Raw genomic sequence first — 17,876 nt, forward strand, 5'->3', positions numbered from 1 at the left:
TCGCGGTTTCTTATCTATTTAGAATAGATATAGGCACCGTCTACCATTAAAGTAAACATATATTTACGAAACAAGGTTCAAAATCTCTCTCATGTCTATGTCTCCATTTTTAGCAAGGGTATGCAAGAACATAAGAACCTTTCACTGGCTGAAGGTGTGGATAGAAATATCTGGCTCGGGAGTAATTTTTAATGCGGTAAAGAGGTTCTGCCGAGTTACCGCAAAACAGTTACACAAGAGCCAGATATTTCCGGCCGGACCTTCGACTAGTGATAGATTTTTTACATGCCGTATTATTCAATCAATAGAAGATTTAAAGTAAAACGAATGCTTTTCTTTAAAGCACTATTTCATTATAGTAACGTATAAATTTCCGCATTCATTCATAAATTACACCCCGTGTTGTAAGACGAGTTTTTCCTGCCTCGACAAAAACATGGGAAAATTCTGTCCGGCAATCAAGAAAACGAATCTGTCACAAGTTGAAGGCGCGGATGGTAATATATCTGGCTCGTGGGTAACTGTTTTGCGGTAACTCGACAGAGCCTAGTTACCACCTAGACAGTTACCTTCGAGCAGCCTAGTTACCACCTAGACAGTTACCTTCGAGCCAGATAGTCAAAAGATTCTTATATTCTTTATACATCTCTACGATTTATATTTCAATTTGAATACTAGATCGAGACACTTCAACAATATTAGCACTAACAGCGTGCAACTTCAGAATTCATTTATTTCCAGTCTGGCTTGCATATCTTAGACAGGCAAAGAGAGGATTATTACTGAAATTAATCAACTGCATAAAAAATTTTGTACTATGTAATTATGACATGAATTCCGTTTTTAGAGCGGTAAAATGTTACCCGTGTGGTACAATAGATCTAAGCCTCAATGCTTCACACTACTATCACGTCAGCAGTCTTTAAGTGTTGTGATGCAACCGTTTAGTCTCCCCGTACTCTATCTGACTAAAGTACATCTCCAATTAGCGCTTCACTTTGATCAAGTACTTTGACTATGGTCAGATTGCCCTGTACTTGGACCCAGTGTACATTTTAACGAAATTCATTTGGGATCATAAATGGAATCCATTTAAATTCTGTGTAATAGAATTCCGCTGAAGTCGGTGCTAAGGTAATTGGTATTGCGCTTTACGTAACCTCTCACTGACTCAGTGACGCATGTTAAAGTGCGTCTGCTATTATCATATGCTTGGGATGAAAAGCTAAGAGCCGGTGTAAATGGCCAAATGATAACTTATACGGCTGTTTACGGTCAAAATGCGTTTCCTTCGGGGAATCCCGAACAACAGTTAAACTTGCCTTAGCGGTCACCTGTTTCAAGCAGCCAGTTTTGGTTATTTATAAGAATTTCTTGCAAAAATCGTTTGTCAATAAGTTTGTACCACTAGTCACATTCAGAGAACTCACTTTTTACAGATTTTTGAAAGAAATTATTTTTTTTGCCTAAAATGTGAACATGCAGGCCTTGTTCTATATAATTCATGCATATCAATCAACCAAGCTTTTCCAATGATTATCTTATGACCTAGTTTTTCACCCATGTGACCAAATTACATATTTTTCCAAGATCTAAAAAAAGGCAATCATTATGACCAAGCATCATGAAAACAAAGTAGAAAATGAGTGTTTCAATTTTTCTTTCTAAGATTTAAATTAGTGACCTAGTATCTGACCTCAGGTATTTCACTTTTCAACTTAATACAGGTTCAGACAAATATTCTGACAAAGATTTATGAATGATCAATTGGGGTCATCTGCTGGTCATGACCAACCTCCCTATCAGCTTTCATGATCCTAGGCCCAAGCATTCTTGAGTTATCATCTGGAAACTGTTTAACTGTTTAAGGTAACTGTGACCTTGACCTTTGACCAACTGACCTCAAAATCAATAGGGGTCATCTGCTGGTCATGACCAACCTCCCTATCACCTTTCATGATCCTAGGCCCAAGTGTTCTTGAGTTATCATCCGGAAACCGTTTAACTGTTCAAGGTCACTGTGACCTTGACCTTTGACCAACTGCCCTAAAAATCAATAGGGGTCATCTGCTGGTCATGAACAACCTCCATATCAACTGTCATGATCCTAGACTCAAGCATTCTTGAGTTATCATCCGGAAACCAATTGGTCTACATACCGACAGACCGACCGACATCTGCAAAACAATATACCCCTCCTTCTTCGAAGGGGGGCATAACAAGGTTTTTCTTTGATTTGACTGAGTGACCTAGTTTTTGCAATTTTGAAATTATCCTTTTAATTTCATTGAGATAAACAGTCTGACAATTATTTATGATATTCAAGTAGAAAATGTTACCTCTACAGTTTTAGATTTCTAGAGTTTTACCAAGGTTATTTCTATCATTTGACCAGAGACCTAGTTTCAGATCTCAGGTAACCTAGATGTAACAGAAGTAAACATTTTGTTTATGAAGATCAATAGGACATGTGGCTACAAGTATTTACTAAGTTTTCCTATTACATTCAATGATCTAGTGACCTTATTTTTGACCCCAGACGACCAAGGAACTAACTGGTGGGAATGTTATAAATGAAGAGTAGCATTCTGACTAAGTTCCATTAGGATTGGGTCAAAATTGTAACCTGTAGAGTGAAATTGTTGATGACAGATGACACGAAACAACAGCAGACACAGGGCGATCACATAAGCTTACCATGAGCACCGTGTTCAGTGAGCTAAAACTAGAATGTGTCTGTAGGACACATGGTGTGCCCCCACTGATACATCTGTCACAAATAAGAGGCAATAATTCAAATGTTTGCAGTCTTAAGGAGTTATAGCCACAAACATTTTATATAAAGGACTCATTATTCTAGGTCATATACCTTTAGAGCTATGAGCATCACAAACAAAAATTCCACTATTTTGGCTATTTCAAGGGCCACAAGTCTGTAAAAAGCACCGAGATTCTCATGAAGAATGCCAAGTGTGCAAGGTCACATCAAGATCAAGACTCATGCAAGGTTTCATAAATTTTCATCAAACACTTTTTGAGCTAGGCATGTCATTAGGTGAAAATGTGTATAATTATTTGACAATTTCAGGGACCGTAATTTTAAAAATATGGGATGCAGCCTGATGAAAAATAAGATGTGTGCAAGTTTATTTCATGATAAAGACTCGTGCAAGTTTTCATCAATTTATATCAAATACTTTTTGTGCATCACAAGGTGAAAATGTGAATTTTTGAATATTTCAGGGGCCATAACTCTGGAAATAGGGGCAGAGCCAGATGAAAAAATAGGAGGTGCGCAAGTTCATATCACGATAAAGACTCATGCAATGTTTCATCAATTTACATGAAATACTTTTTAAGCAAGGCGTGTCACAAGATGAAAATTTGCATTTTTTACTATTTCAGAGGCCATAACTCTGGAAATAGGGGGTGGAGTCAGGTGCCTGATTCAAATCATGATTAAGACTCATGAAAGATTTCATCAATCTATTTGATACTTTATGGGCTAGGCGCCTCACAAGGCGAAAATGTGTGTTTTTGACTATTTCAGGGACATAACTCTTGGAATAATGGACGGAGCCAGATGAAAAATTAAAGGTGCGCAAGTTTATATCATGATAAAGACTCATGCAAGGTTTCATCAATTTATATCAAATACATTCTAGCTAGGCACTTTGGAAAGATGGACAGACAGACAGATGCACATATGGATGCATGGACAAGACCAAATCTATACGCTCCCAAAACTGATTAAAGGGCGGGGTGGGGAGTCAGACACAATAAAAATCCCTTGATGGATGGCAAAGTTACGGAACAGGCATAAAACAGACATTTAGCTTTTGTCCTCCAGCTGAGCGTTACCTTGGTATCCGAACTAGCAAACTTTGTGTTGCACATGATACATCACTGAGTTTGTATTGAATGTTTGCGCAGAGTTATTTGAACATTTATCCATGCTTGGCAGTTACCGACTGGACAAGAATAACTATGTGAAATCTTTGACCTAAAAGTTTAACCTGAACATCTGATCTGGTAGTCTGGGTGTTTTGCACATGTCATCTCATTATGGGGAACATTTATGCCATGTAATGTTACAATTCCTAGACAGATGGTCGAGTTATGATGCAGAACAGGAAAAAGTCCTGATGACCTTTGACCTCCAACATTGACCTTAACGTTTGAGCTAAGGGTATGACAGTGGAGCATGGTATGTGGTCTTTCACATGGGGGACATTTTACTTAAATGTGCAAAGTAACATTAAAATCTCTTGATGGATTGCTATTAATGACAGGACATGAAAATGAGCATGGACCAAGTTTGACTGACTGACAAACAGACACTGGACTAATTAACAACTGTAGCAATTGGATTGGAATTCTGTTACTTCATTTATATTTTAAATTTATTCTTAATTTTTCATACTATCATAAATTCATGCTGATCATCAATGAAAAAATGAATGAAAACAATTACATTTAGTACTCCATATACATTGACAATTTCCACACAAATTTGACTCCTGTCTAAATTTTTCTCCACTGTCGTCCTGATAAATTCTGACAACTGCTCTTTGGTGCCTTAACTTTGATATCCTAAGCAATTTTACATTAAATAGATTATACAGAAATCCTAAAAGCCATTACATGTAGTTACTTGTTCTTTAGATGCCATCATTAAATCAGTCTTGAAAGCTTTTGATTGGGTAACATATTTAAATAGAAAAATATTTTCACATAACAAAGTATATAAACCCGTCTTTCTTTTTAAAATTCAGCTATGAAAAAGAGTTTAAATGTATGCAAAATAGCATTTAAAAAGCTTAAGTGTCTGTTGATACCAATTTCAAAATTAAACAATTTTACAGTATAGCTACACGACATCAGGAATATCAATGTATTTTCCTATAAATTTCCTATATGATACCAAAGGGGTCAAATGTCTCTTTTCCATCTCTTCTTTATGACATGAAAAAATCAATACATTTTCTTATCTTCTTATAATGCATGATACCAAAAGTGACAATGTCTCTTTCCAACTCTTCCATATGACATTAAAAATATCAAATGTCTTTCCCTAATCTTCCCTCTAGCCAGTTAAACCTTGAAAATTCAGAGTTATCTCCCCATTTATGTAGTTTTCCGTTGGTTCTATACTGCCAGTGAACAGATCTTCTCCAATTCTTAGTAGAATAATCATCTCTATAAAGACCCATTCCAGAAACTAACTGCATCTGTTTATGTCTTGGTTTCAAAGTGCATTCTACATATAAACGTCCAAAACGCCTTTCAAAGTAACAACCAGCACAGCGCTTCTTCAACACTCGTTTCGCTTTGTAATTCCTGTAAGGCTGCACTTCTAAAGGTTTTACTGTCAAAACTGAGCTCACAGCACATGTTCCTTTTGAACTGCAAGTAAGAGAGGTAAATCCTCTTGAAATAAAACTGCAACTAGGGGAGGTAAATTGTCCTTTCACTGGTAAAACATGCAGATTTCTTAGAAGTCTTGTAAGGTGATTCATCTTTCTGTAAATGGAAAGAATTTATTTTAAAGATAAAGAAACTGTCTAATAATAAAGAGCAGTCATTTAAAACCCACTTTTTTTCATTGATAATACCTGTGTATCGGTCAGTTTTTTCCCCAGTCAATTTTTTCCCCGGGGAAAAAACTGACTAGTTAGTTTCTTCCCCGGGGGAAAGAACTGACTGGTCTGGTCAGTTCTTTCACCCCACCACCAAGTCAATTTCCTCCCCCACCCCCCTCAATTGCAACTGGTTACTATTGATCATGCTTATGGGGGGGGGGGGGGGGAGTGAAACTAACTAGTCAATTCTTTTTCCCCTTGTCAATTATTTCCCCTGTTAGTGAATTAAAACTGGTTATTCTTGGTTATTCTTAACTAACCTGTTTTTTTATTTCCGATAGTCGGTTTTCATTTAAATTTCATATAAAATAAGAAATATATTTCATATTTTGTGTAAATTAAAGAAATGTTTTTAAATGAATTTATTTTAATTTCTGTTATATTTTTTTTAATTGATGGCCTTTTTCCTGTTTCAATCTCTTCTAAGGTAAGGAAATTACTGCTGGTCAGTTCTTTTCCTACCTAGCCAGTACTTGACCAGTAAGGTGGGGGAAGTAAATTGACCAGTCAGTTTTGTATTTGACCTGTTGGGTGGGGAGAATAAATTGACCAGTCAGTTCTTTCCCCCCTAGCCAGTACTTGACTTGTTGGTGGGGAAATAGCTAGTACTTGCTCTGTTAGGTGGGGGAAGAAATTGAGCATGCAGTCAGTTCTTTCCCCCTAGCCAGAACTTGACCTTTCAGGTGGGGAAAAGAAAAGAAACTGACCGGTCAGTTCTTCCCCCCCCCCCCCCCCCCCCCCCCCTCTAGCCGGTACTTGACCTGTCAGGCGGGGGAAGAAATTGACCTAGTAATTTGAAGAAATTTCCTCATAATTTGAGGTATTTGCTATCAACAGAAGTAAGTCTGAATTTTAAACCCCTAGGTCACCATTTGCCTCATTATTTTGAAAACCATCCATAAAGAGATATTTTGTAATACAGTTAATTTTCTTAGTAAATGCTGTTCATATGCTGGTTGTGTATGTATGAGAAATTTCAAAACTATCTCAGTCAACCAGTTTGTCTGTAAAAGACTGAAATACCTAATCACCTGCTTAATGATTGTCCAATAATCAATTGCTTTTACCGGTAGTTAAGTTTTGTACTTTTAATTTGAATGAAATCATATCACTTTTCTGAAAGTTTCTCTGAAAGTGCTAAATTTACCAGTCTAAAATTATTATTGATTGTCACTTAAATAATCCAATAAACAAAAGCACCGCAATGTGGAGCAAATTAAGCCTGAAGATATAACCTTTGACCCCTAAGTGTGACCTTGACCTTGAAGCATGCCATCCAGGACATGCGTTCTGCACGTTGTCTCCATGTGGTAAACATTTATGTGAAGTTTCTTTGAAATCCTTCAAGGGGTTCAGGTATGAACTTTGACCCCTAAATGTGACCTTGACCTTGAAGGGAGCCATCCAAAACATGCGCTCTGCACGTCATGTTGATGTGGTGAACATTTGTGCCAAGTTTCTTTAAAATCCTTCAAGCAGTTCAAGAGTTACAGAGCGGACACGAAACAAAGTCATCTGACCTTTGACCCCTAAGTGTGACCTTGACCTTGAAGAGAGCAATCTAGAACATGTGTCCTGCATGTCATCTAGATGTGGTGAACATTTGTGCCAAGTTTCTTTAAAATCCTTCAAGCAGTTCAAGAGTTAGAGAGTGGACACGAAACAAAGTCATATGACCTTTGACCCCTAAGTGTGACCTTGACCTTTCAGCGAGCCACCCAGAACTCTGCATGTTGTCTCGATGTGTTGAACATTTGTGTCAAGTTTCTTTGAAATCCTTCAAGGGGTTCAAGAGTTACAGCATCACTGTGCCAAAATGGTGACCGCATCGCAATGAAAAGTAAATTTGCACGACTTTTTCAGTCCTCCTGCCCCTAAGAAAATGAATGAAGATTTTAGTTATGCCGAGGAAAGATACAAATAACAATGGTAAATCGAACAAAAGCACTTCAACAAAAGATACCACTGAACATTTAACAACGACCTCAGAATCACAGAGTGATCTGACCCCCACACAGTCCAGTAATTTGAGTAAATCATGTTCCGAGCCCGAAAACAGTGGTAACAAGAGCTGTCTCCATAGGATGACACATGCCCCCGATGGCACTTTGAATGAATAGTTATGGCCGATGTTAGAGTTTAGGACCTTTGACCTACGGACCTGGGTCTTGCGCGCGACACGTCGTCTTACTGTGGTACACATTCATGCCCAATAATTTTAAAATCCATGCATGAATGACAAAGATATGGACCGGACACGAATGCACTATCATGAAAAATGACCTTTAATGTCTAAGTGTGACCTTGACCTTTGAGCTACAGACCTGGGTCTTGCGCGCCACACGTCGTCTTACTGTGGTACACATTCATGCCAAGTTATTTGAAAATCCATCCATCGATGACAAAGATATGGACCAGACACGAAAATTGCGGACAGACTGACAGAATGACAGACGGTTCAAAAACTATATGCCTCCCTTCGGGGGCATAAAAAGTCTAGTAAAACGTCTGACAAATGGAACTTACGTGGCTCAGTTATGATTAAATTAGTAATGGTGACAGAAAGACAATACAGGTAGTGATTATAGGTGAGTTGTTTAAATGTAAAATTTGTATGGCCCCAAAAATTTCAGAATGGCCCATGTTTTCAGGGTAGATGGGCCACGGGCCCGTTGTGCTGAAAACATTGGCAGAACTCTGCATATATAGTCAGTGGTTGCAGAGATTATAACCTAGCTGTAAGACAGTGGATGATAATGGCATGATTGCCTTCGTTGTTAGGGGGATGAGATAATCTTCCATAAGGTTTGCAACTAGTTGATTTGTGATTTTATACTAAGACAGAGTAGGGCGTCAATGCGCCAGAGATCTAGCCTGCGCCATTTTAAACTGTTTAGCATGTCAGTGACACTGGAGGTGCGGCCAGTCGGACATAGCCCAACACACTGCCAATCTTTGGTCCGCTTCTATTGAAACCAAGGTTGGGATCCCTAGCACCAGTTCTCAACATTTTTCTAAAGATCTGAAGTCTCTCATTTAAACGTATGTGTTTATATTCAACTCATTTCAAGCTTCTACATGAATATTTATGTTTAAATCTTAATTTATTGGACCAATATCTAATTATGACTGTTTTGGATTTTTGTAGGGCTGTCATTGACTGGGTCTTAGGCATATCGACGATACTGATATATATCAGAAGACAAATATCGACGATACATCGATATATCGATTATTAAGTTAGATTAACAACCTATTTGTTCATATGCATACTATATACCTTCCTGTAAATGCTATTTTTAGTTTTAATGCCTACTTTTCATATTTCTGTTTGATTGTGTTGTATTTGTATTTATGAAATAAAAGAAATAAATAAAAATTAAAAAAATCTTTCATTTTTTTTGCCTTCACTTCTCTTTTTACATTTATCTAAATTTACAACTTTGTGAACTTAACTGTTTTTGAGGGTCTGAGTGTTTATCTGGATAGTTTTTTCTCTCTGTAAAATATTGATTTTTGAACATGGTAATCGACAACCGATCGACAAAAAAATATCTTTGATCGATATCATTTCTATCGATGACAGCCCTAGATTTTTGAATGTCTTTGTTTTCCTAACTGTAAAATGCAGATATGGCTAAGGCTTAGAGGAATGGCAACTACCAAAATCAGATTATAAAATAACCTATCCAAATAAGCCGAACAAGTAAGGGCCATCCAAATAAGCCCAAGAACGTCTAAAGAAATGAGCGCTGGATATATTTTTGGGCTCTGTATATTTCCTTATCATAGACATTATCATTATTGACCCAAAAAATGTGCCAAATATGGCCAAATGCCCACAGACACTTGGGGGTCAGCACCCGTCCCCCTCCCATGCCGCCCCTGACAACCTTCAAGTCAATACATTTTTGTTTTTTAAAACAAACTGAGCACAGGTCTTGATCATCCAACGACTTCCGTTACCATTTCAACATGTTTGAAAAATTCCCATACTCTATCAATGCTCAAAAAAACTAAAGACAACTTACTTCGCAATGTAAACACGATTTTCTTGTCCAAGGAATAGGAGAATAAATCCCAGCTTGATGTTGCGCAGTCAAATTTACTACGCAGAGCCGGGACACAGACGACATCGTTAGCGGTTAAAATAAAAATACTTGCTTAGAAAGTTAACAGTCGCGATGGTCGAGATAGTACAGACGCTGGATTTGAAAGAACTATTTTGGGCAGGGCCACGGGTTCGCTCCGCGCTTCGGGCATTCTTTTTTTTCTTTTTCTAATATAATATTTTCATTTTCTTTTTAAACAATATATTCTCAAGATATAAAAAAACAAGAGGACCATGATGGTCCTGAATCGCTCACCTCTTCCCACATGACCCAGTTTTGAGTATGACGTCGTTTTTTCTATTATTTGACATAGTGACCTAGTTTTTGAGCTCATATGACCCAGTTTTGAACTTGACCTAGATATTATCAAGATAAAAATTCTGACCAATTTTCATGAAGATCCATTGAAAAATATGGTCTCTAGAGAGGTCACAAGGTTTTTCTATTATTTGACCTATTGACCTAGTTTTCGAAGGTATGTGACCCTGTTTTGAACTTTATCTAGATATCATCAAGGTGAACATTCTCACTAATTTTCATGAAGATCTCATGAAAAATATGGCCTCTAGAGAGGTCACAAGGTTTTTCAATTTTTATACCTACTGGCCTAGATTTTGACTGCACGTGACCCAGTTTCGAAACTGACCTAGATATCATCAAGGTGAAAATTCAGATCAATTTTCATAAAGATCCATTGAAAAATATGGCCTCTAGAGAAGTCAAAATATTTTAATAATTTTAGACCTACTGACCTAGTTTTTGACCGCAGTTGACCCAGTTTCAAACATGACCTAGATATCATCAAGATGAACATTTAGACCAACTTTCATACAGATCCCATGAAAAGTATGGCCTCTAGAGAGGTCACAAGGTTTTTTTATTATTTGACCTACTGACCTAGTTTTTTTAAGGCACGTGACCCAGTTTCAAATTTGACCTAGATATCATCAAGGTGAACATTCTGACCAATTTTTATGGAGATCCATTCACAAGTATGGCCTCTAGAGAGGTCACAAGGTTTTTCTATTTTTAGATCTACTGACCTAGTTTTTGACCGCACATGACCCTGTTTCGAACTTGACCTAGATATCATCAAGATGAACATTCAGACCAATTTTCATACAGATCCCATGAAAAATATGGCCTTTAGAGAATTAGCAAGGTTTTTCTATTATTTGACCTACTGACCTAGTTTTTGAAGGCACGTGACCCAGTTTCGAACTTGACCTAGATTTCATCAAGATGAACATTCAGACCAATTTTCATACAGATCCCATAAAAAATATGGCCTCTAGAGAGGTCAAAAGGTTTTTCTATTATTTGACCTACTGACCTAGTTTTTGATGGCACGTGACCCACTTTCAAACTTGACCTAGATATCATCAAGGTGAACATTCTGACCAATTTTCATGAAGATCTCATGAAATATATGGCCTCTAGAGAGGTCACAAGGTTTTTCTATTTTTAGACCTACTGACCTAGTTTTTGACCGCACGTGACCCAGTTTCGAACTTGACCTAGATATCATCAAGACGAACATTCAGACCAACTTTCATACAGATCCCATGAAAAATATGGCCTTTATAGAGGTCACAAGGTTTTTCTATTATTTGACCTACTGACCTAGTTTTTGATGGCACGTGACCCAGTTTCGAACTTGACCTAGATATCATCAAGGTGAACGTTCTGACCAATTTTCATGAAGATCTTATGAAATATATGGCCTCTAGAGAGGTCACAAGGTTTTTCTATTTTTAGACCTACTGACCTAGTTTTTGAAGGCACGTGACCCAGTTTCGAACTTGACCTAGATATCATCAAGGTGAACAATCTGACCAATTTTCATGAATATCTTGTGTAATATATGGCCTCTAGAGAGGTCACAAGGTTTTTCTATTTTTAGACCTACTGACCTAGTTTTTGAAGGCACGTGACCCAGTTTCGAACTTGACCTAGATATCATCAAGATAAACATTCTGACCAACTTTCATAAAGATCCCATGAAAAATGTGACCTCTAGAGTGGTCACAAGCAAAAGTTTACGGACGCACGCACGGACGGACGACGGACACCGCGCGATCACAAAAGCTCACCTTGTCACTTTGTGACAGGTGAGCTAAAAATACCTAAAAAAGGGAAAAAAATGATCGCCCATAGTGCGGAGCGAACCCGCGGCCCTGCCCAAAAATAAGCTCACAGAACCAGCGTCTGTACTCTCTCGGCCACCGCGGCAGTTGACGTCATGGGCGAGTATTTTTATTTTAACCACTTACGATATTGTCTGTGTCCCGGCTCTGTGTAGTAAATTTGACATCAAGATGGGATCTATTCTCCTATTCCTTGGACAAGCTAGTTTGTGTTGAAAACGCTCGGAGTAAGTTGTCTTTAGTTTTTCTGAGCATTGATAGCATATGGGAGATTTTTTAAACATATTGAAATGGTAACAGAAGTTGTTGTATACCGTTCATCTGTAATGTCGCGGTACTTAACATTTGAGGTAACGACATGAAATAAGAAACAACACAACAGAGTATTTCTTTTCTTTACCGTAATATTTCATGTCATATGCATCAATTACTGTGTGAAAATAAATCAGATATCATCAAAGAAACATCAATGTGTACTTAGAACAACAATAGTCAGCCATTGTCATCATGTGACGTCACATCACTAATTTCGCGGTATAGGTCAACAATTGTGTCAATCAAACTATCAAAGGTTAAAAAACACTAAATATTGCTCAAACATTGAAAAGTTATCAAAGTTAAACTAACGGGAACACTCAAAAGTCATTAAACGCCAACTTGAATGTTTTATATCATCCGTTTATAATGGTACAACCGAAATTATTCTCTAGGCAGTGGACATACCAGATATTTTGCAAGTAAACCACAAGGTCGCGGGCGTGGTCATAATGTTTCGGAGCCTAAGAATTGTACTATTACTGAATATTTTCTATCTGATACTTATCTAACATGTTCCAATTCACTGCTAAGTATCATAGGTGTATTTTGAGGGGATGGTCGCGAGGCCCCCATCCCCTCGTCCCTCTTAAAATCCCGTCAAGTTTAGACGTTTTGATGTTTCACCTAATACTGATATTTCATTCATTTTTTGCCTTGCTGGGTATGTTGCGTAAATTTCGTGTTCTCTAACCTATGGGCGGGACTTAATTTGTATAATTAATGAGGACAAATGCCGAACGGATGGTAGACAAACTTGTAAACATTGCAAATATTTGCTTAATTTATGGATATTTTTGATTTTTTTGCAATAGCTGTGCAAAAATACGCTTTTAATAAATATTATCAGATATTTAGCATGATAACTGCAGGGAAGATCGTTTTTTCGCTAGCATGCGTAAAATAGGTCACAAACTTTGACATGTAAACACCACGCAGGTAGCGAAACTCAAATACCGCGAAATTAGTGATGACGCGAGATTAGTGATGTCGAGTATATGATCGAGACATGTGCTCAGTTTGATTTAAGGCAGTGGCTAGGATTACGGAAGTTCTGTATTCCTAGACAACCCTATGAGGATAGGCTAGGATTACGGAAGTATTTAAGAGACATCAAAAATATGTTAGGACATGCATAAATGATGTTGTAAACTTCTTATTTCACTTTATTAAAATAGCGATTTTTGATGCCTGCCTTATATTGTTATCTAACCGCCATTTTGGGTTAGTATAATCTTAAACGCTATATTAAGGAAATATTATAGAAATATGAGGGTAAAAGTTAGGTTTAAAAAAATATATTCTATACTTTGATTTTTTTTATTTATAACCATATTGTATGTTATTAAAGACCATTTGTGTTGATTTGATGACAAAAATTGCAGGTATATATGAAACATAGATAATTCTATAATATTTCCGCGTGCCACCATTAAGATTATACTAACCCAAAACAGCGGATCGATAGCACAAAATTATAGTGAAATAAGTAATTTTACAACGTCATTTATGCATGTCCTAACATATACATGTATTTGATGCCTCTTAAATACTTCCGTAATCCTAGCCTATCCTCATAGGGTTGTCTAGGAATACGGAACTTCCGTAATCCTAGAACCAGAGGCTAGGATTACGGTACCGTAATCGTAGCCACTGCCTTGATTTAAAAAGCGAAAATATATTGGATGAAGATTGGCAGGGGCGGATTGGGAGGGGGGACAGGTTCTGACCACCAAGTGTCTGTGCAAATGCCCGCAACAAGTTACAAACTCGGTTATTGGCAAGGTCAATCAAGACCCTGCGTTCGCGGAAACTTGTGACATTTGGAAATTCACAGACACCAATACTGGTATGATATATTTGAGAATAAGAGATACATGAAACTTCTGTTTTTAGTTATGAAGATAACATTTTTGGTGGCATTTAAACCAACTTACTAAGTTAAAACCGTATATTTTATTTTATTCTAAAACGTCTGAGTGTCCAAACGCTTGTTTCTAGGTTGAAGACTACTAATTTGTTTCTATGGTCAGTCAAACCTAAATATTATCACTTTATATTCTATATAAAATTTGACTATTTTCGCAAAGCTACCAAACATATCTAGTTCCATTTCAGAGTATAAATCCTTGCCACATTTTAAAGAATCATCCTAAAACTCATATAAAATAAGGAGAAAAGTAGAGGTCAATTATCTCCCTTGTCGAATTTGCTTACTGCAGAATCACTGATAAAACTTCAACGGTATTAAAATTGAGTTTTACTTCACCGAATACATCCTTCTCTCCGATCGTTTCTACCAAAATGACAAAAATATATATCCACAACAACATTTAAATAAAAATTGGCTTTAATTTAGACCTTTGTGGCCACTCCAAGTGAAAATTAGTGATCAGTAAGTATATAACCTGTCCGCCATTATGGGATAAACAAGATGGCTCTCGCACCTGTTCTTTAGTACTGTTACGCCTTATTTCATACAAAATCCACTTACTTTATAAAGAAATTTCGACATTTTCCAGAGTATCAGATTTTCAGAGACTTATATTCACATAGATAATTATATATCGCTACTTTAGAAAAAGAAAACGTGGAGTTAACTTATTATGAAAAAGTTACACTTCATTAAATACAACTCCATGAATTTACTCCTTTTCGCTTTTTCTAATGCCTCTCTTGAGTTCTAATGTCGCCATTTTATCTAGCGGAACGAAGCTTTTGAGAAACGGCGAGAGGAAAGGAAGAGGGGACTATTCATATTAGAACTACTAGACCTACGTATATAAAGGCGTACGTACATATTTGATTTGGTAGTGATTTATGAGTCAATAATTTGAAAAATATCTCTCATATGAATAACTCATGATCAAGATGGTCGCCATTTTCAAAATTGCCACCTGAAATTAAAAACAAGCTTTACATTCAGCTAGCAGAAGCAGAGCTATCCAAATACTTATTTTCGTCCTTAAAATAGCCCAGTATTAATTGAAACAAAGCAGTCAGGTTTACTGATCCATCTTGTTCACGTTATTAAACGCCATAAAATGGCCACCCAAAACTTAAGACCTGTAATGTATATAAGGGAGAGGAATAACTCTTTGAATGCAAACTGCTCTATAATAAGCATGTGGTATTGCTTTTAAATTGCTGTGTATTTTAATTGTATTTTTTTATCTTGATTTCTCATAGCCGGGTGCAGTTGAAATGGTAATCCACCACACGAAGTAAATCTAATGTGAACATATAATCAGTTCAATAACAGGAACAGCTAACTTATGTACACGTACACTTTCAATAATTTACAATTCACACACAAATCTGTTCTATTTCATTCTTACGAGAAAGACCACATGCAACTACCAGGTGGTCAACCAAGAAGATATCAGCACATACTTTTATACAGTCTATACCGTAATGTATGCAGATGGTAAATTAGTCTTCTTATGTGAAATTCTAGCATCTTAACAAACTGTTCTTCCAACAAAGAGCTTGGAAACATTTTTGTATAGTCATTTTTGAGTGGGTTTATGGAAGAGTGTGGCTACATCATTCTCTTCCAGAATATTAACAATATCACATAAGATAGGTTCTGTAACATGTTGCAATGATGCACAGTTTATGAGGAAATGTTCCAGGGTTTCATCTTCCAACGAACATAATGGGCACAATGGAGGAATCGCGTTCTGATTAAATCTGCTTCTGTTTACCTGCAGAACATAATTAAGTACCAGTGAGAATAAAATCTGTAAAAAGATCCTTTGGAAGCAGAGAATGCAACCAAGAAGAATAATAGCAGACTCGGTTTGATTGAGTCTGTTCATGAGAGGTAATGAAATGTGCAACACCTCTCACGCCCCCCCCCCCCCCCCCCCCACACACACACACCCCACAGCAATGGCTTAAGAGGAATTCTATTACAGATATGTTGAATGGACTCATCCCAAAGGACCAGAAAATATAACAGCACTGAATCCAAGTACGGGGATACTTTTTACAGCCGCCAAACGGCACTTAAAGATTACTTTTGTGATAGTTAATAAAATCTGTAAAAAGACCCTTTGAAAGCAAAGAATGCAACCAAGAAGAATAATAGCAGGCTCGGTTTGATTGAGTCTGTTCATGAGAGGTAATGAAATATGCAACACCTCTCACGCCCCTAGCACCGGCTTAAGCGGAATTCTATTACACATATGCTGAATGGACTCCATCATCCTAAAGGATCAGTCTCAGTCACAGTATCGTTGGCATTCTTGTAACTTCCATCACTGACAAGCATCCAACACGCAAGATCGGATGCAGCTTACCAGGTACAAACTCAGTATTCATATGTTTTAAGGTAGAATATGACAATGCAGAACGTTCAACTTCTAATTTCCATTTGTTCACATTAGTTAAGTGTATTTTCGTCTGCATGTTCCCACTGGTTCTTATCTAGTGGATTTTCGAGTAATGTCTGTATGTCGCCGAGGCTGTATTTAACAAGTAGAGCCTGTACTTGAATTGCCCATGATTTAGTCTTCCCAAGTTACACTGTAAGTTGGCGTTCGAGTATTTGACGTTCAGTACTTGTTTCCGTCTGATTGTATATATCATTAAGAAAGTACAGTGCCTTCAAATGCAGATTGCTTCTATAGGTAGGAGTCCGGAAAGAATAAACAGTCGAATCTGCGACATTTCTGGAAGTGACAGTATTTGCTTCACAGTTTTCTTATGAACTAATTCAAGTTTACCAACAAGTTTATTTGATGGTAAAAGGATTTCCAGCCCATACGTAAGAACTGGTAACACATACACTTTATACGGGTTATTAGATGTTTCGTGATCAAGACCATTATGTCCATCCAATCCTGCTCCTAGAAGACTACACAGTACAGAGTGCGATGAGCCTTTACAATGTTTCCTTCTACATTAACTTCAGCATTCTCGATCATTAACCGAGGAAGTTGGTGTAATTCCAAGATGCATTGCAGAGTTGACATTCTTCAGTTGAGTTCCATCCATATCAAAGAGTTGCTGATCGGAAAAGCTCGAATTACTATACTTGGTAGACTAACTTTAATGACATGGCTTTTGCCGTTTTTGTATGTTGTTATTAATATGCATGAATCACTACAGTCATGTTCTTTGACTGCGAAATGATAAATCTTACACTGTAATAACTGTGTTTCCGTTTAAAAAAATCTGTAACATATTTTGGTCATGTAATTTAAATTTTCTTTTCCAGTAAATAATACACTTTCATATGATACCAAAATTATATGAGCCGCGCCATGAGAAAACCAACATAGTGGGTTTGCGACCAGCATGGATCCAGACCAGCCTGCGCATCCGCGCAGTCTGGTCAGGATCCATGCTGTTCGCTTTCAAAGCCTACTGTAATTAGAGAAACCATTAGTGAACAGCATGGATCCTGACCAGACTGCGCGGATGCGCAGGCTGGACTGGATCCATGCTGGTCGCAAACCCACTATGTTGGTTTTTACATGGCGCGGCTCAATGAGCTTACCAGGCATCAATATTTGATATATTTTTACAGCACTGTTATACTAAACTTGCTTATTTGTGGATCGGATACCTTAATACAAAGTAATAGTGTGCATTTTGATGCAAGATAGTCATACAATTATACATTTATTTTCATTGAAATTTGATAAACGACT

The 17,876-nt window shown here is 37.2% G+C and overlaps 1 long non-coding RNA gene across 1 annotated transcript; it reads right to left on the reverse strand.

Moving 5' to 3' along the window:
* Nucleotides 1–4,370: 4,370 nt before the first annotated feature.
* On the reverse strand, nt 4,371–14,228 carry LOC123549061 (uncharacterized). The gene is made up of 2 exons (XR_006685992.2): nt 14,154–14,228; nt 4,371–5,523 (listed from the first exon to the last, which is right to left on the reverse strand). It is a non-coding gene; the product is annotated as an uncharacterized LOC123549061 (long non-coding RNA).
* Nucleotides 14,229–17,876: the final 3,648 nt, after the last annotated feature.

This window comes from Mercenaria mercenaria, chromosome 6 (genome assembly GCF_021730395.1).
Source record: "Mercenaria mercenaria strain notata chromosome 6, MADL_Memer_1, whole genome shotgun sequence".
Classification (NCBI taxonomy): domain Eukaryota; kingdom Metazoa; phylum Mollusca; class Bivalvia; order Venerida; family Veneridae; genus Mercenaria; species Mercenaria mercenaria.